Genomic DNA, 21189 nt, shown 5'->3' with positions numbered 1-21189 from the left:
CCGGCCGAGAATTTGGGGGAAGGACTTTAGGGCTCCTCCTACCAGCGCAGGCAGGGATGAGGGGTGGGCTGGGAAAGTTCCTCATTTTTCAGCCTCTACCTTATCCTTGAGATCAAGGAGAGGGCTGTGCTAGGAGTGAGGGAAATCCCCAGCCTCAGCCCCCTCCTCTGCCACCCCAGTTACATCAGGCCTGGCTCGGTCAACAACCCTGTGAGTCCCGGGAGATCAACGTCTTCTCCACCCCACCCCATCCACCCCGAGGAAGTCAGCGACATCCCCTCCTCCTTCCACCCCTCCTCCCCCCAAGTCACTGGCTGCTCCGCCGGGAGTTCTTCCATCTGATTTCCTTCACCAGGCTGGACTCTTCCCCCAAGCACTCTCCTAGGCCCGGGGACCCAGTGGGTGTGGTGATTCAGCTCTTTGCTGTCCCCTCCCTGCCCCAGCACCTTGGTACCCCCGCTAGGCTGTTCTGGGTCTCAGGACCTTAGGGTTGTTGGATACCATCAGCTGCCCCTCCTCCCCTCCAGGGTACCTCACCTGTAAATGTTGAATGGGTTAGGAGGGTTTGTGAGACCGGGAGCAGATTTTGCAGCAGGGAGTGGGGGTCTCAGAAGGGGCCAGGGCTGAGCTGTTTATAGGTTTGTTTTGTTCTGGATTTTTTTTTTTTTTTTTTTTTTTCCAGAACTGGGAAGCTCCAGACCTGATTTAAAGGGACAGACTCCTGAGAAGGGAGCACTCCTTGCCTTGGCATGAATTATTCAGGCTGGAGAGGCTGACGCTTGATCCGAAAGCCCTTCTGGTATCAGCAGAGCTGGTTGGGATAGAGGCTTCCCCCAACCTAAGAGTCATTCTCTTTCATCTGAATTAGGGATTGTTGGGTTGACTCCTTCCCTGAGGTTATATTTAACTGATCAACCAACAGATCAACACCACTTAAGGAGAAGAGGTAGGAAAAGATGTAGACCCTGCAGTGGCCTGGGTCTCAGACAAGGGCCATTGTTAAGGCCCAGGGCTGTGGATGCTGGGGGTGGGGGGGTGGCCTCCCCTTCCCCTTCCCCTTTCTCTCCCCTGTCCCCATTGTCACTCCCAAGTATTGGCAGATGAGAATAGTAACTTGCACAGGCATGTTGGCCATGTCTGTACAGATGTACATGTGCGATTGTACATGCACGTGTACACATAGAAGCAAGCTTAGCACGTAAACAGACCTAGGTGTGTTCATGCGTAAGCACACACACACTCATGCTCACTTGGGTGTGCATACACATGCATAGGAAGGCTTGCATAAGCTTGTGCACAGTTCCAGGCAGCCTCAGATGTGCCTCTTGCAAGTACATGCAGGCCCATTCGTACGCGTGCGCATAGAAACATAGATTTGAGCGCATCCTGGCATGTGTCCGTAGATTCATAAGCACATGCATATTTGAACCTTCCTACCTCTGGGGCCATGCAAGTGCCTGGGTGTGTTCTCAGAGGGGCAAGCTTACAGACTGCGTGCAAGCACATGTATCCAGAGGTCGGCCAACACACCCTGAGCCCACGCCTGCCCTCGGTCTGTGGAATTAACAGGGTGTGGTGTCTTTTCTTATATGGGCACAAGAGCTCAAACAGATGCCACTGAGGTGGAGCCCTCAGCTCTTGCACTCACCCCAGTCCAGGTCCACGTCAGCTCCAAGCCCCAGCCATGACATCTCCCCCAGTGGGAGACACTGGCTCTTCTTCACTATTGTGTTTCCGGTACAGGGACTAGCACAGGAGACTGTGCAGTAAATGGTCGTAAATGAATGAATGAATGAAAAGGTCTTTGCTTTTCTGTCCTGCTGCATAGAGCCCCTTCTGCCTCCGGCCACTAAGAAATCACAGACCAACTGCCAAGGCCAGATCTCCCTCCCCAGGTCCCATGGCGGCTGGTTTCTGATGGGCTGATGCCTGCTGAGTAGCAGGCAGCTTTGGTGGTAGGGGGTTGGGGTGTGTGTGCAGGTGCTAGACACCTCAGTTGGGGAAAGGAGGACCAGAGGGAACCTAGGACCATCAGGTGGCAGAGAACAAGGCAATGACTGTGTTTTATAAATGGGGAGGTGAGGCCAGAGGGCCAGGGACTTGCCACAAAGCCTATGGTCCTCAGGGCTTTGCCTAGAAACCTGGCCCCAGGGTCCTTGCCCAGGGCTTTGTCGAAGGTAGCAGCTGCAACTGAGAGGGGCCAGCACCACAGGGAAATTTCATCCTGACCCCAGGAACCTGAGGTCAAGAACAGATGCCAGGGTGGGTCTGGTGTCACCTTGGACCTCTCTCCACCTCTGGGCTGTCAGCTTCTACTTCTGCAAAGTAGGTGGGCTTTTGAATTCCTGTCATTCCTGGTCCTTTCAGAGCTATTGTGATAACGTGAAGGGAAAAGGTTTTGAAACAAGAAAAGCCATATCATTAGGGTCTGGCCACCTAGCATCCTTGTGACTCTAGATGAGGCATTGCCCTTTTCTGGGACTAATTAGTTCCCATGTCGTTTTGCTCTGTTCCATGTTCCTTCATCTCTCAATACCTCAAATTCTTGGTAGATAGTAAAAGGAGTGAGTCTCCACTTGCTGTCTCCGTATATGCCTCTACCCTGCCTTCTCCCCACCCTCCTCTTTGTGCAGGTGTTCCTTTTCTCTGTCCAGGTTCCCCCAGAACCAAGTCTGTGAGCCATTTGGGGCTCTCTGTTCTCTGGAGGAATAGCCCTCTCCGTCTTGGGGTTGTCAGTGTTCAGTATGCAGTAGGTGTTCAATAAATGTATGTCCAGTTGTGTCTGAGGCTGTGTGTTTATTCTCTGATGCATCGAGTGGATTGCTCGCTGTTTGCCCCACCTGAGGTGCTCTCTCCCCTTGATTCTATTTCTCCAGTCCAGCCTACTGTCCCTCAGGGCTCAGCTTGAGTTCTGTCCCCTCCAGGAAGCCTTCATGGCTTCCTTCTCTCTCCTTTGAACTTCACTGAGTGATCAGAGGGCTAGAGCTCTCCTGAGCCCCCTGACTGTCAGCAATTGGGGCTCAGAACTGTCTGATTTCTTGTGTTGTCAGCCCACAGCTCAGAGTTTCAGCATGGAGAAGGCACCAGGGAACATTTACAAAATGAAATAATGATTTAAAAATCTCTGGCTCGATCCACCCTTGTGAAGCAAGCTAGGTGAAGATCCTCCATCTACATTTTACACCAGGAGACGGCCTCCCAGAAAGGTCAAGTGCTTTCCTCAAGGTTGCACAGCTAACTGGGACCCGCCTGACAGGAGCTCAGGTTTCCTGCTCATCTCCTTTGCCGCAGCCCTCCCCATCCTAGGTTATCTCTCTAGGGAGTGTGACTGGGTCGGATCCCAGGGGAGCCTGTGGGCAAAGAGCACAGGCACTCAGGATTTCCTTAGGACTCAGCAAATGAATCACCCAGCCCCACCCAGGCAGAATGATCCTGTCTGCCGTGTGCCAGGTTGAGAATCCCCCGTGTCAGCCACGCTGGACCCCAGTTCTTGAGTTTATTACCCCACTAGGTCCCAGAGCCCCTCTCAGCCTTTCAAGGAGCTGTTCCTTCCCCTAAACCTCCTATACCCTTTTCTCCCTGAAAAGGCCTTACCCTTTATAAGCTCCACGAAGCCTTGGTAGGGAGCCTGGAGAGGTTTTCAACTTCCCTGAGGTCACCCAGCAGGTAGCCCTTCCCCATCTGCCTCCAGCTCCATTCTGTCCATTAGGGGCAACTCAGTGTTACTGGAGCCTGTAGATAAGTCTGCCTTTCCAGCTCTGTTTCCCTCTCTTCAAAGGTGTGTGTGTGCACGGGCTGATCTCGGAGGGCTTTTGAATCCTGTGCCCCTTGGCCTTTTAGGGATGAGGGTCCTGGAGGGGAAGGTAATGCTGTGACTTGCCCAAGTTGGTGCCCCCACCTTTTTAACATGTGACCTTGAACTTGCCCCCCAATTATAGAGCAGTGGTAGGATAGTCTGGGGGTCCTCCTAAGTCTGATGCTGTAGCAGCCTGCAATCCAGGCTCCCTTTATCCTGGCGGCCCTCACGCTGGCCTCCCTTTCCCTCTGCCCCCCCCTTTCTCTGAGACAAGTGGAGGAGCAGCCCGGCAGGCCTGACATGATGAAGCTCAGTCATTAGGTAGCGGGGGAGGCCCCAGGTTCTCTTGCGTAGCATCTGCGCTGGTGGGGAGGGGAAAACTCCACTGCAGGCTTTGCTGTTCCCGTTTCTCATTCCCCCCTCCCCCCACTGCCATGAGACACAGGAAAATCCATAGACCCAAGATTCATTTTCTCCATTGAGTCAGCAGAGGCCACACTCTGCTTCTGAGGGGCGGGCAACCAGCTTTTAAATAACTCTCCGATATTTAATACCCTCCTCCTCCACTCTGTGGCCTGGGCCTCTGGGGAAAGGCTAGAATAAATGGGTTGGATGAATCCTCTGAAAGTCATAAGTGCTCCTGCCTGCGCCTCAACCCACCCTCCTCCACCCAGACTTCCAGGCCATGGGGAAAAATACCAATTTCTTACTACCTTTGCACTGTGCTTTACAGTTTCTAAGTGGTGCCCCAGGCTGGGTTTGTCATCCCCAGTTTAGAATTGGAAACTGAAGTTTAGAAAAGAGGACGACCCCATCTGGCTTCTGGTCTTCGTCTGCTGCTGGCTGGCTGTGGGACTTTGATCAGGTCCCTATCCCTCTCTGGGCTTCTATTTCCTCACCTGTGCTACAAGGTGGTTCAGCCTCTGGGTTGCCGCTAGTCCCTCTAGCTGTTACATTTCACGAGCTGCTGCCCTGGTCTAGGTCTAGGTCTCCTCTCATGGAGCTGCTTTTTGCCTCCATCCTCTTGGGGAAGCTAACGGGCAGAGCAGACGGAGGCTCAAGGCCGGGCAGGGTCTGGCCCCAGGATTCCAGTGTAAGTCAGGGACAGGAGTGGGTGGGGGAAAGGGAAAGGAGCAGAGCTGGATTCTTTTTTCCCCTCCTCCCCAACCCCCTTCCTTTCTTTTGCAGGTAGAGGTTAGGACAGACAAAGGGCAATAACATATTTAAAGCTTGGCTTCCTTAAAACTCAGGGTCTCAGCAGCTGCAGATATAATTTGAGAAGTTGGGAGCAAAACCGTCTTCCTAAGCTGTGTCAGGGTCAGGCTCCTGATAATGGAAGTTAGTGGGCCCAGGTCTCCTGGCTTCACCACTGTTCTGTGTCATTTGGAAGACAGGGATTGATATCTCCATTGGTTATATGAGAACACTGGGAGGTTAAGAGCTGTGCTTGGGGTCACCTCAGACTAATGATGGAACAAGGTCTATAATCTAGGATTTCTGATTCCCATTTCATCCCACTGCCTGCTGTAGCAGGAAATTGGGGGCTGAGGGACGGGAATGGAAGAGGCATGTGGGTTCCTGCTTAGTCTTACTTTGCTCGACTTCCCTAGCATCCTCTTGGGTCCTCATGAGCCTCTTGAGCTGTACCAAGCCTTCTACTTCTAAAATTACAGAATCTTAGAATCAAAACGTTGAATTCTAAGAACCACAGACTCCGAGAGCCACAGAGCCATGGTCTGTTTGAATCAGAACATAAGACATGGTGTTGGTAATATGAATGGTGGTGAAGCACTTAGAGCCTGCGGTAGGTTGTTATATTAATGTTTCCCAATGAAACCTGCCTATCTGTATCCACACTTTTATGCTGTCCCTTCCCACACTGACTTTGGTTTGGCCATGTGAATTCCTTTGGCTATGGAGACATCAGCAAATGTAATGCAAGCAGAGGGTTAAAAAGGGATTGTGCCTGGGGGCTCCCCTCTTCCTGCTCCCCTGAGATGTCCATGTATAGAAACCAAAGTAAGCCTCTTAGAGGAAGAGACCAGCAATGAGCCATCCTGCTGAAGCCCTCTAGACCAACCAGCTCCCAGATGATCTTCCAGCTGATTCCAGCTGCCTGAGTGACCCTAGATAAGACCAAGAGAACTAGCTGGCCCGAGCCCAAATTGCTGACTCACAGAATTGTGAACAGATAAAGTGGTTGCTGTTTTAAGCCATTAAGTTTTGGGGGGTAGTTTGTTACACAGCAGTAGATAACTGACTCAGAGCCTTAGAATTAGAATTGTAGCATCTTAATCATAGATTCCACATACCCCTCAATCACAGTATCATAGATTTCTCAGACCAGAAACTGGAATCTTTGATGCAGTACCCGAGGAATTGAAGGGTCCTGAGAACTCACTTCTTTAACTCTAACCCAATGCTGAATTCTCCTTTAATTCACAGAACAATTGACCTACTCACTCTTTTCCAACCTGGAACCCCCTGCTCGAGGGTCCCCGATCCTTCAGTATCTGTCCATCCTGTCATGCAGTCTTCTTGTTCCACCCCTCAACTGGTTTCTCAGTTCTTCCTTCTTTAGCAAGCCTTCCGTGTTGATATACTTGCTCTGGTCTGGGGAGCTAAATGTGGCCTTGGTGGAAATTTGTCCTGGAACCGTTCGTGGCACAGTGCCTGGTGCAGAGTGGGTATTAATGAACATACCTTGAGGGAAAACAACCATTACCACCACCACAAAACTCTTCTCATCTTTTCCTGCTCTGTCCCCTCATTACTGAGTTCTGTGATCTGTCCATGGTGCTGAATGCCTATCCTTGCTACTGTCTGCCTTAGAATGGCTACTTCCCAAGGGTAGGAATCAGTCCCGTGTCCGGGAATTCACTCAGTCTCCCTCCCTCCCTCCCTCCTTCCCTCTCTTCCTCCTCTCTCCCTCTTTCTTCCTTTCTCCTTCTCTCTCTTTGCCCCACCCCTCATGGCCTAGCTCCCTCACCCCCCACCCCATCCTCCATATACAGATCATTGGCCTGAACTATTTAATGCAAACCGATATGAGGTGATGTGTACTAATTAGGATTAGGTTTAGCTGTATGTATCAGAATGCCCAAAACAATAATCTCTTAAATGATACAGAAGTAGAAGTTCATTTTCTTTTCTTTCATAAAAGAAAGTCCAGACATAGCAGTCCAGAGTCTGAATGGCTTCTCCACAGTTATAGAAAACCAACAGTCCTTCCAGCCTCCCACATTGCCTTCCCCAGGGTGTAGTCCTCATTTTTGTGGTACAAAATAGCTGCTAGGGTACCAGCCATCACATCAGGTAGCAGATGGAGGCAAAAGATAAATAAGGGTGCCCCTTCCCTTTATGGGCACTTCCCGTAATTTCATCCAACACGTTCACTTGCATGGTCACATCTAACTAGCTTCAAGGTGCCTGGGAACTATAGTCTTTTAACTGGGGGACAATTTTTCCAACAAAAAGTTGTGGTCCTTACTGCTGAGGAAGAAGGAGAAATAGTTATTGAAATGTAACTAGAAACCTCTGACATTAGTAATGGAACAGTGTTGTTGATGGTGACAGTGACTGTGGTATACTACCTGTGTGGATGATGACAGCAATGGTAATGGTGGTGGTGATGGCAGAGGGGGTGATAGTGGTAATGGTGGTGTTGATAGTAGTGGTGGTGATGAAGAAGGAGGTAATGGTGAGGAGGGTGATGATAAAGCTGGTGGTCAATATCAGCTCTGGTCCAGGAGCACAGACTCGCTCAAGCATCAGCCTGGACCAGCAGAATACCAGAAGATAGACCCAGTGACTACAAGGTGTCTGGAGCTTGGGGTCTGCTCCAAGCCACAGGGGAGTGATTTCTGGCACCCTTGCTGCTTTGCAGTTCATCAGTCGTGAGCCTCTTACCTTCCTGAGTCCAAATAACCCCCAGAAGAGCATGGATCAGGTTTTCCCCCACACCCCATTTAGGCTGGAAATAACTCTGGAATGAAAATTTAAGGCCTTAGGGAGGTGAAGCAGGAAGGATGATATTGGACTTCCATTTACTAGACAATAAACGTTGATGGAATTTATTTCACTCAAGGAAATCTTTGCTGTGAAATACACAGAGAAACACACAGACACAGCCTCAGACATAGAGACAAATGGTTACAAAGACAGACATGCAAAGAGAGTTACAGATGTGCAGAAACAGGCCCATAGTCATGGAGACCCATAGGCACAGACACACTTAGTCTCACAAGGAGGCACCAGGCCAACCCCTTTCCCCAGAGAGATGCAGCCCATGCAGCCATCTTATTCCATAGGACCACTTTCACGTTACGCCTGGGTCCCGTGCACTGAAGGCACCAAGGAGCCAGAAGTGACAATGAAGAGGGGGGCTCAGAAATCAGTAGCCAATCAGAGAAGGAGGCAGTCTGACCTTTGATACCCCTCCCACCTGGGGTGAGAGTGCACCAGTGCACCATGGCCTGCCCCAGGCCAGCCCAGGTTCTGTGGCTGAAGGTGACCAGAGGAGTGGGAACTGGGTAGGAGGGGTTGTGTCCTCCATGATGTCTCCCCCCAGGGGCCCAAGGACACACCTGGAGGCCATTAGCAGAGGAACCGTCAGGCAGCAGGCTCCGGCTCCAGGTGAGAAGGCGTGATGAGAACATGTGGCAGCCTCCACCAGCTGGAGCTGGAGCATGGAGGACACCTTGGTCTGAGCGGCTCCAGCATCACTCCCCCAGCACCCACCTGGAATGCAGAGGTAACCACAGCACAGGCTCTGACACTCAAGATTGTTGGTGAGCCCACCTCCAGTTTACCTCCCAAACTTTTTTTTTTTTTTTTTTTTTTTTTTTGTGGTACGTGGGCCTCTCACTGCTGTGGCCTCTCCCGTTGCGGAGCACAGGCTCCGGACGCGCAGGCTCAGTGGCCATGGCTCACGGGCCCAGCCACTCCGCGGCATGTTGGATCCTCCCGGACTGGGGCACGAACCCGTGTCCCCTGCATCAGCAGGCAGACTCTCAACCACTGCGCCACCAGGGAAGCCCCTCTCAAACTTTTCTGACATCAGATTTCCTGACCTTCATAGTGACCTTCTTCTTCTAGGTAACCTTCCTGATGACTCCACTGCCCCCCTTACCCATCACCCCACCCCTGTCTCTTTCTCTGCTTCTGCTCAGAGCTCCTATATGACATTGTCCTGACCTGCCTACCCTTTCCATTGATCTGTGCTTCTTGGTAAGTGACAGCCCTTCCTGGCTCCAGCCCCTGCCTCCCTCCTCCTCTCTAACCAGCTGGAGCAGGTTTATTTCACTGCAGTTTCAGTTCTTTCTTAGTGACTGAAGATGTTTGGGTCCCACCTTGGCTCTCAGCCCCCTTTGCTGCCGATCCTTGGCCCTGGGACTCATGGCTGACTCATTTCTCACCACTGGAGTGCTGGAGCTCCCAGCTCCCGAAGGAGCCCCCAGAGAGCGCCGCTCTTTGCAGACAGATCATCAGTTGCCACACCAGCCTAGGCCTGGTTGTTTCCTGCTGCCCCAGGGCCTCTGCTACCTTTCCAGCTTCATGTTGGCCATTTACCAGGATGACTTAGTGCTAGTTTCCCCCAGTGGGTCACGTTCAATGTCCTTAGACTTCCCCAACTGTATCCCAAAATGGTAGAGAAAGCATTCAGCCTCAGGTGTGGTTGCGGTCGTTTTCCCCAACCCTAATAAAGGCCTGATTTCCCTGGGGATCTCTATGAGCTCATCACTTTATGGAAGGCTGCAGGTGGGCAGGAAGACCTTGAAGGCTGGCCAGAACATTGATAATTGGCTACCCCACATGTACCTGGACTTAGGTCAGGGACCTCGGGACAATGGACAGCAGCCCGAGCAGTCAAGAAGCTGTTCCCTGTTGAGGCAACCCGGCACTCTGTACCTCGGCAGCCCCCGTGGCACACCCACGGTAGACATCTCTCCCCCCTCCTTAGCACAGGGCCCGGCTGTGGCGGGGATGCAGCTTGGCCCTGCCAGTGTGTCTCCAGCCCTGCCCTGGGGAAGGAAAAAAGAAGCCAGTTGGAAGTTCAGAAAAAGAAAGGCTAAAAAGGAGCCCACAATCGGCCCTAATTAGCCACTGGGAGAGAGAAAAAGAGGTCAGAGGACTGAGTCTACTTCTGAAAGAAAGCACCTGGCAGGCAGAGCTCTGGCTGGTCTGTGCTCCACACCACCCGGCACAGGGCTGGGCCCTGCATGCAGGGGCCCATCTGACCCTGGAGTCTTCGGCTCCCCAGCTGGGGAAGGGCTCCACATCTGCGCACAGGCTCCATCGTGGCCCTCTCCTCTGGAAGAGGCAGCTGGGTTGAGGGAGGGAGGGAAGGCAGGCTAACTTGATTGAGGGCCCGCTGTACCCAGTGCACTAAGTTGAGAGCTTTACATACTTGGTTGTATTTAATTCTCACAGTGGCCCTGAAGTGAAGGTACTTTGGCCCCAATTGTTAAATAAAGAAGTGGACACTCAGGTTAAGTAGTTGACCCAAGATCACACAACTTAAAAGGGGCTGAGTGGAGAGTCCAGCTCAGGCTGTGGGCTCTGCAGCCTGTGCTCTGGGTGCTATAAAATGAGCACTCAGAGGGCAGAGCCCTGGTCTGCGTCATCTCTGTGCCCCCAGCGCCCAGCCTGGGGAGGGGCAGGCAAGTGGCAAGTGCTGAGAAGAGCGGTGGAACTCAACAGGCAGGACAGGCTGAACCAGGGAAGGACATAAAAAGGGAGGGACAGATGGAGGGATGGCGGAGGTGCTGCAGAGACAGAGAGGCAGATGACTTCCGTGCCCTGGGATACCATGCAGGGGACCCTCGGGGTGGGGGGCTTTCCTGGGGCTGAGGACAGTGCTGGACTGAGCACAGCTTGTACCCTGCCAAGGGGGAGACGGGGAGGAAGAAGTGCATTTCTTCTCCCCACTTCGCCACTCCTCCTACCCCGCAGCCCACCCCAGATGGTTAAGCTGAAGCAGGAGACAAAATGAGGAACCTTTAGCCCTTGTTGGAGCCAAGCCACCCCTGCTTAGCCAGGGCAGATCACCAGCAGGCCAACTGGGCCAGGGCCAGGCCGTGGTCCAGAGTGGGGGGTAGGGGGAACATTGGGCCTCGGGGCAGGGCCACTGTGGGCACGGCGCCCCTCCGTGCAGGCTGCATCTTCTGGCAGGGGCCGAGAGAGGCGGCAGGATGGGGAAGGGGATGGGGATCCTCCTTTGGCACTGCCTCTGAGCACCCCAGTAGCAACTGAGGAATAGGAGAGATATATTTTAGGTCAGGCTGACTTCACATAGCAGCTGGTTCAGTCTTCACAACCACCACCCTGAAAGGTAGTGATTCTCAATCCTGATTTTAAAGATGAGGAGTTGAGGCACAGAGAGGGCAAGTAACTTGCCTAAGGTCACAGAGTGAGTAGGCGAAGGGCTGGGATTCCACCCCAAGCTCTTTGACTCCAGGCCTGCTCTTAATCGTCATGATCTCCTGAGAGGAGCAGCAAGAAGGTTGTCTGCACCCACCAGCAATTAGGGGCCCCTCAGTATTGTGAAAAGTGTCAGTGGAGTGTGTCTGATTAGCCTCCTCAGTGCCCAGCATGGGACACATGTGTTTTCTAGATGGCTCGCCATTATCCTTGGCTGAAGAATTGCGTGGGGTTTTCTAATTACAAATTATTCCTGCTGGATTTCATTACGCTCCCTCTTGTACTGGTTTTTTGTGTTCTCAATAATCTTACAAAACTTTGAAAACCATAGTCAGCCCAGCTTTTTTTTCTAGGACTTAAACTATACAGCTAAGCTTTTATTAAGGCACAATGTTGTTACAGTTTTAACAAGTGAATGTTTGACTCAATATTACAAGAAGACGGTGATTATTTGAATTTTACCATTCCACATTTATAATGAGTCAGAAGAGCAGGACGGAAATTTACCTTCCTGTAGAAAACCTTCATTCATTCAGAAAGCAAATTTCTCGTGGCAGAGGGAAGTTCTCATTTAAGTGTTTTGAGCTGTTTTCAGCCAACGGTCAACCGTTGTAGGCAAGTAGCCTGGGTTAATTTGATCATTTCTAAGTGAGACTTTTCACTGAGGACTGAAAATTCTTCAGATTTAACAACACTAACAGAGACAGCAGAAAAAGAATGCTTTATGTCATTAAAAAATGAAGAAGAAAATGCAGTGGTCATCAGGACCCAGCACAGGTTTTACTTAAAGGAAGTCAGGCTAATCTCCTATCTCCTCCTTTGGGAGAACCTGAGATCAGGGGTCGGTCAGAGTCTTGAAAATCTTGATTTCAAAAAGGCATTTGACTATATGATGTCACTTATATGTGGAGTCTAAAATATGACACAAATGAACCTACCTATGAAACAGAAAGAGAATCATGGACATAGAGAGCAGACTGGTGGTTGCCAAAGGGGAGGGGTTTGGGGGAGGGATGGAGTGGGAGGTTGGGGTCAGCAGATGTGAGCTTTTATACAGAGAGTGGATAAACAGCAAGGTCCTACTGTATAGCACAGAGAACTAGATTCAATACCCTATGATAAAACATATAGAAAAGAGTATATAAAAAAGCATGTATATATATATGCATAACTGAATTACTTTGCTGTACAGCAGAAATTGACACAACTTTGTAAATCAGCTAGACTTCAATAAAAAAATATTAAAATTGAAAAAACAAAACAAAGCAAAAAAACCCCAAAAGGCATTTGGAACATCTCCCAAGGTTTTTTGTTTTTTTTTTTGCAGTACGCAGGCCTCTCACTGTTGTGGCCTCTCCCGTTGCAGAGCACAGGCTCCGGATGCACAGGCTCAGCGGCCATGGCTCACGGGCCCAGCCGCTCCGCGACACGTGGGATCTTCCCGGACCGGGGCACGAACCCGCGTCCCCTGCATCGGCAGGTGGACCCTCAACCACTGCGCCACCAGGGAAGCCCTCCCCACCACACACCCCAAGGTATTTTTATGGCAAGATGAGGGGCAGGATCAAATAGTGATGCTCTAGGGGAATGCCTAGCTGCCTGGCTAGCTGGTGGAGGAGAGTGGATTAGTGGATCAATGGCAGCCTGCAGGGCAGACTAGAGCCCTGCTCAGGCTCTGTCCTCCATGCTGACTTGTGGGTCTGATATATTTTTGGAAGGACTTGGACGAGGCCAAATAAAATGTGTATCTAATCTGGGGCGGGACAGTGACTGTGTCATATGGCCAGACTGGGTTTCAAAATGATCTGAATTGACTTGACCTATAGGTGACAACCATAGGTTCAAGTTCATCCAGGTAAATGCCAGGTCCCTATCGGGGAAAAGTTTGGGTGAGGGAGAGGGGAAGGAATTATTGAGCACACGTTATCTGCCATACCCTCTGCATAAGCTCACTCACTTAATTATGAACCCCTAAGAGGGGGATGTTGCTCTCATTTTTTTTTTTTTTTTTTTTTTTTTTTTGCGGTATGCGGGCCTCTCACTGTTGTGGCTTCTCCTGCTGCGGAGCACAGGCTCCGGACGCGCAGGCTCAGCGGCCATGGCTCACGGGCCCAGCCGCTCCGCGGCATGTGGGATCTTCCGAGACCGGGGAACGAACCCGCGTCCCCTGCATCGGCAGGCGGACTCTCAACCACTGCGCCACCAGGGAAGCCCCGCTCTCATTTTATAGGGGGAGGAACTGAGGCCCTGAGAAGCTAAGCACTTGCTCTAGGTCACGGCTAGAAACAGATGGAGCTGGCATCAAAACCAAGGCTGGTCAGACGCCTAGGTCCACCTTCTCACAAAGTGTTTAGGATGAAGGACTGCTTAACAGCAGTTTACGTGAGAAGAAGACAAAAACACACATTTATGTGGTGTTAGTCCCAAATTCTAATGCTGAGGCTTTTCTGAGCCTCTCGTTTGAGACCACCTTGGAGTTAGGCTCAGGGTGCAGAGATGAAAACACCCAGCCCCTGAGCAAGCTGAGCACCTGGTCTGGGCAGAGAAACCAACACAACCACAGGCAAATTGACAGTCCTGGGCATACTGCGTGCTGCGGAAGCCCAGTGAAGACAGGCCCCCTGCCTTGGGAAGTCCTGGCCAACTGCACAGGAGGCAGTACGTGGCCTGAGGCCTGAGTACGGCTGCCTGATCTGGGAGCCCAGGGAGCACACGGGGTGCAGGTCCAGGCAGAGGGCGCCAGGCCAGGCACTTCATTTCTGCCCCTCTGGGCTCACTATAAGGCCCAGGAAGTGTCAGGGCTGAGGGGATGGGGAGGTTTGCCAACCTTCCACTCCCAGCCCCCAGCCCAGAAATGAAAGAAGAGAGCAGGGGCAGAGTAGGGGTTCTGGAAGGCATCTGGGAGCCAGAGTCAGGGCTGCGCTTCTGGGAATGCTGTGAGGTTCTGAGACCTTGGGCTCCAAGTCTGCCGGTTACTTTGTAACCATCGGCTGTGTCCTGAAGCTGTTCTTTCAAGTGAGAAGATTCCAGAGACTGGTGTTCAGGGGCAGTGAACATGCAAAGAACAGACATCCTGGGAGTCAATTTGGAAGAGGAAAGGAGGGCAGACCACGTCTTTGTGCTCAGGGGGGAGACAATGTGAATAACATGTACAGAGGTCTCTGTGGTGCAGGGATAAGCTAGGTGGGCCAGAGACAAGAGGTCAAGAGACGGAGGAGGGCGTTGCTGAGACACAATTGGTGAGGTCTGCAAAGGCCAGGCCAGGTGGGCCTTGCGGGCCTTGTTCAAGGTCTTAAACTTTATGCCAAAGGCAAGGAGAAGCCACTGAAGGCTTTTAAGCAGAGAGGTGACAATTTTATGTGCTTTTTGGAAAGATCGCTGTCACTGCAGGATTGAAGGGGGCTGAGTGAAGAAGACAACTGAGGAGATGCTGGAAGGAGGAGTGCAGATAGAAGAGGCCAGTGCTTGGGCTGGGTGGTGGCGTGGAGGTGGGGAAAAGTGGTGGGTTTGTCACTCGGGGCCTGGTGACAGGCTGGATATGGGGTGAGGGGGAGGGATGGCTCTGGAGTGTCTGGCTTGTGAATGATGGGATCATTCATTGAGAGAGGGAAGACCGGGTCCGGGGTGGGCAGAGAGGGTGAACTCTGCCTCGATCCCAGTGAGTTTGAGATGCCAAGACATCCAAGTGGAGAGGCTGAATGGGCAGTTGGATATTTAAGTCTGGAATTCAGGAGCCATGCCAAGGCTGGAGCTGCAGAGCTGGGACTTGTTGGCATTTAGGTGGTAATTGAAGCTGCTTATTCAAGGGCCCCTGGGATCCGTTGCCTGCCCTGGGAAGCAGTTCCTGACCCCCACCCTGCCCTGACGCTGGCTCTGGGCTGCCTCTGGGCTCCCTCAACTCCCCCATCACTGTGTGTGGTCAGTGTCTGTCTCCCTTCTCATATGGAGAGCTCCTTGAAGGCAGGGACCACATTCATCTCTGCATCCTCACGGTCCAGCCCAGGTCCTGGCACAGAGGAGTCACTGGTGGCAGTTTGATAACTGAGCGTGAACCAGCTCTCAGTGGAATGGGCTGCCATAGAAGGGAATGAGCTTCCCGCCCCAGAAGGCTCGTTGGTAGGGCTCTACAGCCCATCAGGGAGTAGAGGAGATGCCTATACCCAGCAGGTGTCCTCTGGGGACCCTCTCAGCCCTGGATTCTAGATTTCCAGGACCTAAGTCACATTCCCTAGGGAGGAGGAAGTGTCATTTCCTCTCATCGCTGAGTCCAGAGTTTGGGCTGGGACTCTCTGTGGCCTCAGTCATCCTCTGGAGAGGTTTCTGGAGGCTGTGCCGACCTCAGCAGATGCTCTCCTCCCCCATGAGCCTCTCAGCTCTGGGGCTGCCACCCAAGCCTAGATGCCTTGCTAGAGTTTAGCTGAAGCTGCTGAGCTAGCTTTGGCCTGGGCTGCTAGGGCTGGCTGCCTGCCCTGCCCATCCTCTTTGACCTCAGCCTTGGCCTGGGCCCTTCTCTCTCCTGGCCACCTCCACTCTACCCCACTGCATCCCTTACTGCAGCAGCCAAAGTGGGCCTCCACCTGGAGATTCTGGGGGCTTGGCAGGAAGGGGGTGTACATGAACGGAGGAGGAGAGGGAGCAGACTGGTGAAGAAGCTGAGAAGGAGGAAGGAATGGGAGGGGTCTTGGAAGGGGCAGTGAGGCACAGAATGTCCCCACTGAGATGAAGGGCCTGTAAGGTTATCTAGCTCCCTGCTTTGCCTGGGGAGAAACTGAGGAGCAGGAAGGGAGAAGTGGGAGTGGAGGGGAGCGGTGGGGGGTGGAGGATGCCAGAGGATGCACTGGGCACAAGAAACCTCCCTGTGCTTGGGGAGGTGGAGGAGGGGAGGGACCAGAGGGCCCAGGAGGCTATGACCGTGACTGTCCCACCTGGAGGAGGGGGTAGGGAGGTAGCGGTGTCCTAGGGCAGAAGCTTTAGGAGTCAGGGTTGGCTGAGACGGATGTCTTCCCATATGAATCAACCCCTGCTCTCTCCTGTCTTGTCGCTGCGTTACACTGGGAACTCCTGGAAAATAGGAACTGCATCTTCCATCTGATTGGGACATTCCTAAGGCAGTGAATAATCTAGAGTCTCCCTGAGATTGGAAGACTGACTCCTCCACCAGACAGGACCAAACCTCCAGCCTCTGTCCATCCACAGCACTTGGCATTGGGCAGGGCAGGGAGGAGAGGTGATGGGGCACCTGCAGCTTGGACAAGAAGACACAGAAGGCACCTCAGAGGGGCCTAAACTTCACAGGACTGAGCAGCCCCGCCCCATTTGTAGGAGGGAAGGCGAAACTTGAAGCCTGGGAAATGAGAGATAAAACCAGCAGAGAGGAAGATTCCAGCCTCCGGAGCTGAATCCTCACAGTTTAGCAGAGCCTGATAACATGTACATTGTTACAAGAGGTGGGAATGCTGGGTTATTCCCACCCTGGCTCAGAGTGTTCAGCCTGAGATAACTGGTGACTGTGATGCACACCAGCTATGCCAGCTCTGGTAGCAAACACTGCAAGGGACCACCAGGCTGCCCCAGAAAACCCAGAACCACCTTGGTTTCCAAACCACTATAGGACGTGACTATGGGAACTTAAAAGGACTAAGACATGCGTCTCTTTGTTAATATCATTTTTATGCTTGGTTTTAAAAATAAAACTTATTTTACATTTGTTTCAGAGTGCTCACTATAGAAAATTTGGAAAGTAGAAGTTGAAAGAAAAATAAGCAGACCCATAATTCCACTAGCCAGAGACTTTTTGGACAAATTTCCTTCCAGTCTTTTTTCTATGCATATTTTCTCCATGATTGGGTTAACACTGTCATAATCTTTAAAACTGTTTTTTTATTTTATTTTTTCTTATAATTATTAAGGTAACACATACTCTTTTTTCTTTTTAAAGGAAAGTACAGAAGAACATAAAAAAGCAGGAAAAATTTACTCATAATCCTATTATCCCATCAATCATAGTGTGAAGATATTGGAACATTTACTTCGAGCCATTTTTCTGTGCCCCACACTTTACATAAAATGTTAGTAATGGTAAGTACAAATTCTCTGTGTTTACAATTTGGGAGACAGCATAATGTATTTGTAACAACAAAACCACCCACCTGTATTGGAATCCTGGCTCCATCACTTACCAGCTGAGTGACTCTGGGAAAATTACTTGACCTCTGGAATCTCAATTTCCTCAGCTATAAAATGGGATCAACCATTATCCAGTTATAAAAGAGAGCCTGCTTTGCTGGTTTGTTTATATAAAACTCCTGGAATGCACCCAGCATTTAGTGACTCCTCAGTAAAAGTGTAGTGGACATTTGTCACAGTTTTTGCTGCCTAAAACCAGTCCGTTGCTTTGTATTTTGAGTAAATCCCCCACTATGGGAGTCCTTATGGAAACGAGGACCCAATCTTCCATTTCAAAGCCAAAAGGGGCCAGATACTCTACCACCACCACCCCCTGCCAATTTGGCCAGTTGTACCTGGCTCAGGACCTTGACGTGACAATTAGTGAGGAGGCTGGGAAGAAGATTCGTTAGCATTCGTTTGTGTTTACATCATGTAGCAGTGCCACGTCTGGGTGGGCAGTATGGTGGAGATGTTCAAAGTTCGCGCTAGTGGAGACATTGGGGCCAGCTATTCCTATGGTATGACCTTGGCTGTGAATCCAGCTGCCCACTCAGGTGGTTCTCCAGTTTTCCCATCCATTCCGAGCTGCCCAGTGGAACTGCTAGTAATTTTTTTTTTTCCGTTTTGCTTAGTCTGTGTCAGTTTCTGTTGCTTGCAATCACAAAGGTTACTTCCTAAATCTTTCCAACAGTAGAATACATTTCAGGCCCTAGCTTCAATTCCCAGCCAACATTTTAATGCAGGCAAGTCCAGGATATGCTAGAATGTTGTGCTTAATCCTGGTCCTTTGGACAAAGAACAGGGGGACCCTAGATCTGTGCCTCGTTGCTCAGCCCAGAGCCCGCTTGGATAGAAGAGGTACTGAGAGCTGCCGAAGGAAAGTATGAAGGAAGGGAGAGAACAGGTGAGGGAGGGATTTCCACATGCCTGCTTCCTACAGGGAGCTTGTGTGTGGTCCACTTGAATTCCTACGCTTCCATGGGCCTCCGCCTGACGAATCCTGTAACTTGAGGAGCCTGAAACCATTGCAACTCCTCTTGTTCTCCTCCTGACCTTACATCCTCCTGTTTCCCATAGGATGGCATGACCCGAGATAACAACCCTGAGTGTCTCCCAAGACCCTTCCAGTATAACTCCTAAGCATTTCTCGACCCATACCTTGCCTCCCTCGCTACCAGCTCAGGGCGTCACTTTCTTCCATCTATCTGGATTTGCTCATGGGGACCTTGTTTGCCACAGGACTGGTCTTCAGGAGTTAGGTGGCAGGAGCAGGACCCCAGAGGCCAGGTCACTTTTTTTTTTTAATTTTTATTTATTTATTTAGGCTGCACTGGGTCTTTGTTGTGGCACACGGGCTCTCTAGTTGCCATATGTGGGATCTTCGTTCCTGATCAGGGATCGAACCTGGGGACCCTGCATTGGGAGCACGGAGTCTTAACCTCTGGATCACCAGGGAAGTCCCAAGGCCAGGTCACGTTTGACCAACAAGACTGCTTGCCTGGGCATCTCAGTCCTTAGGCAAGGGGCTGCGGGTAGACCCAGCCAATAGCAGAGCTCCAGAGACACCAGCCAGGCCTGAATCCCACCCAGAGCCAAGCTGGGACTATCAGCTTGGTAACGGAAGATATTTGTGTGCCCTTCTAGAACTCCTGGAGGACAGGGCCTGAGTCTCATTCATCTCTTTATTCCCCACTTCCATCCGCCCCCAGTCCCAGCACAGGGCCTGGCATATTGTCCGTGCTCAGGAAGCATAGGTTGATCAGAGACTCTGGGGTCCTTGCCTCAGTGCCTTCTTGGCACGCCATCAGAAGCGAGACCTGGACTGGCTACCTCTCCTGCTCATTTCCCCCGTTCCTAACTCATGCTCTAAGCTCCAGCCACATCAACTAGTTCCCTGAATGTGTGCCAAGCTGTTTTACTGCCATGCCTTTGAACATGCTGTTCCCTCCACCCAAGGCCCTCCCTCAACCAGGTCAGCCCAATGAACTCCCACTAATCCATCCTTCCTTTAAGGCTCAGTGAGACTGCCTTCCCTGGGGAGCCTTCTGGAACTGGCACCAGGAGGCCTCCCTGATTTGTGACCCCTCTGGGTCCTGCCCATGCGGGCCTCTGTTTTACCACTTGGCACACAGCATTGTGGGTATGTGTCCCCCCACTAGGCCGTGCTTCTGAGGGAACTACGTCTGTTTCTCTCTGTACTTCCAGTGCCTAGCCAGGACCTGGCACAGAGGGAAAACCAGGAGGTGTTTGTTGCCTCTCTACCCACCCGCACCCCTTGGAGGCAGGAGATGCCCCAGGAAAGTTTGCAGGGCCTTAAATGCCAGGCTAAGGAGAGAGGCTTTGTCAGATTTTCATTTATGAATAATCTTGGTGGCTGGGCCCCCCTCACTTGGGGGAAGGAAGAGTGATTTTTCAATTTGTCCCTCTCTCAGCCCAGAGAACAGGGTATTCTCAGCAAGAAGATGGAATATGGGCCTCCGCCTGGGGTCATGGCTGCCCCTCCCCCTGGACCCCCTTTATTTCCCTCTGCCTTTACTCCCGACTCCTGAAGTCTCTTCCCAAAAGCTGGGATCTGGGATCCACTGCCACTACTCAAAGGCCAAGTCCAAACCTCAGTACTCTGTTATGTAAGTGAATTATCCACTGTTCCCAACCAGAGCCAGCCAGATCTCCTCCTCCTCCTAATTGATTTAATCTTCTCATACCAGAGAGCTGGGCGGGGTTGGGGAGACAGTGTTGATCAGAAGCCAACAGAAGCCTAAGTCAGTGACGTAGGCTTGTTAATTACAGAGAATCTAGGTCACGGATTGGCTCTGGGTGGCTCTGACTCTCTCCCTCCTCTGTCATTTGGGCCTCTGAAAGGACATTTTCAGTTTCTCTTGATTACTCAACCCCAGACCTCCACAGAAAGTTGAGGGTCCCATTAGACCCCATTTCTGTCTCCCAAGTCTCTCCAAACCCTCAGCTCTGGATGGAAATTCCCTACCTTCCAATATGAACTCAGGGCACAGCTGAACCTAATTGTTGAGGATCGAAGAGATGAACAGATGGTTTTTTTGGTTTTTTTTTTTTTTTTTTTTTTTTTGTGGTATGCGGGCCTCTCACTGTTGTGGCCTCTCCCGTTGTGGAGCACAGGCTCCGGACGCGCAGGCTCAGCGGCCATGGCTCACAGGCCTAGCCGCTCCGCGGCATGTGGGATCTTCCCGGACCGGGGCATGAACCCGTGTCCCCTGCATCGGCAGGCGGACTCTCATCCACTGCGCCGCCAGGGAAGCCCTGAACAGATGTTTTAATTTGGGGGTGGGAAGAGATTTCAGAGTTGCCCTTATTTACTTTCCACATCAAGCAAGTCTCCACTTTGTAGCTTCTCTCATAGAAGATGTCCAGATCTTACTTGTGAAGCCCCAGAGATGGGAAGCTCACTCCCCGAAGAAAGTCCTTCTCTTGTATGATGGCCTTTCTCGCATGAGGCTGAGACCTCAGCCTTGTGACTTCCTCTGGGAGCTAGATTTGCCTCTGGGGCCACAGGGCATGCCCCAGGATAGCCAGCAAGATCCTGAGCCATGATGATTATCACCCCTGACTTTTCTCTTCTCCAAGCTGAACACTCCTGGTTCTTTCACCATTTCCTCATTTGGTAGGCTTTACAGATTACTCCTCGCTGTATCGCCTATGTGGACAAGCCATGGCTGTCATCATCCCTCCAGATGCACAGAGCAGAACACAGGCTCCAGGGTAGTGTGAACAGCTCAGGCCAAGGCAGGACCACCACCTTTTTGGATCATGATATTAGACTTTCATTG

The 21189-nt window shown here is 51.5% G+C and overlaps 1 long non-coding RNA gene across 1 annotated transcript; it reads left to right on the top strand.

The window, feature by feature from the left end:
- Window positions 1-24: 24 nt before the first annotated feature.
- LOC307189948 lies at window positions 25-21186 on the top strand. Its single transcript, XR_013829326.1, has 4 exons — window positions 25-946; window positions 8367-8549; window positions 12546-12753; window positions 17157-21186. It is a non-coding gene; the product is annotated as an uncharacterized lncRNA (long non-coding RNA).
- The last annotated feature ends 3 nt before the right edge of the window (window positions 21187-21189 follow it).

This window comes from Stenella coeruleoalba, assembly GCF_951394435.1.
Source record: "Stenella coeruleoalba genome assembly, chromosome: 8".
NCBI lineage: Eukaryota > Metazoa > Chordata > Mammalia > Artiodactyla > Delphinidae > Stenella > Stenella coeruleoalba.
This window is presented reverse-complemented; position numbering and strand designations above follow the sequence as displayed.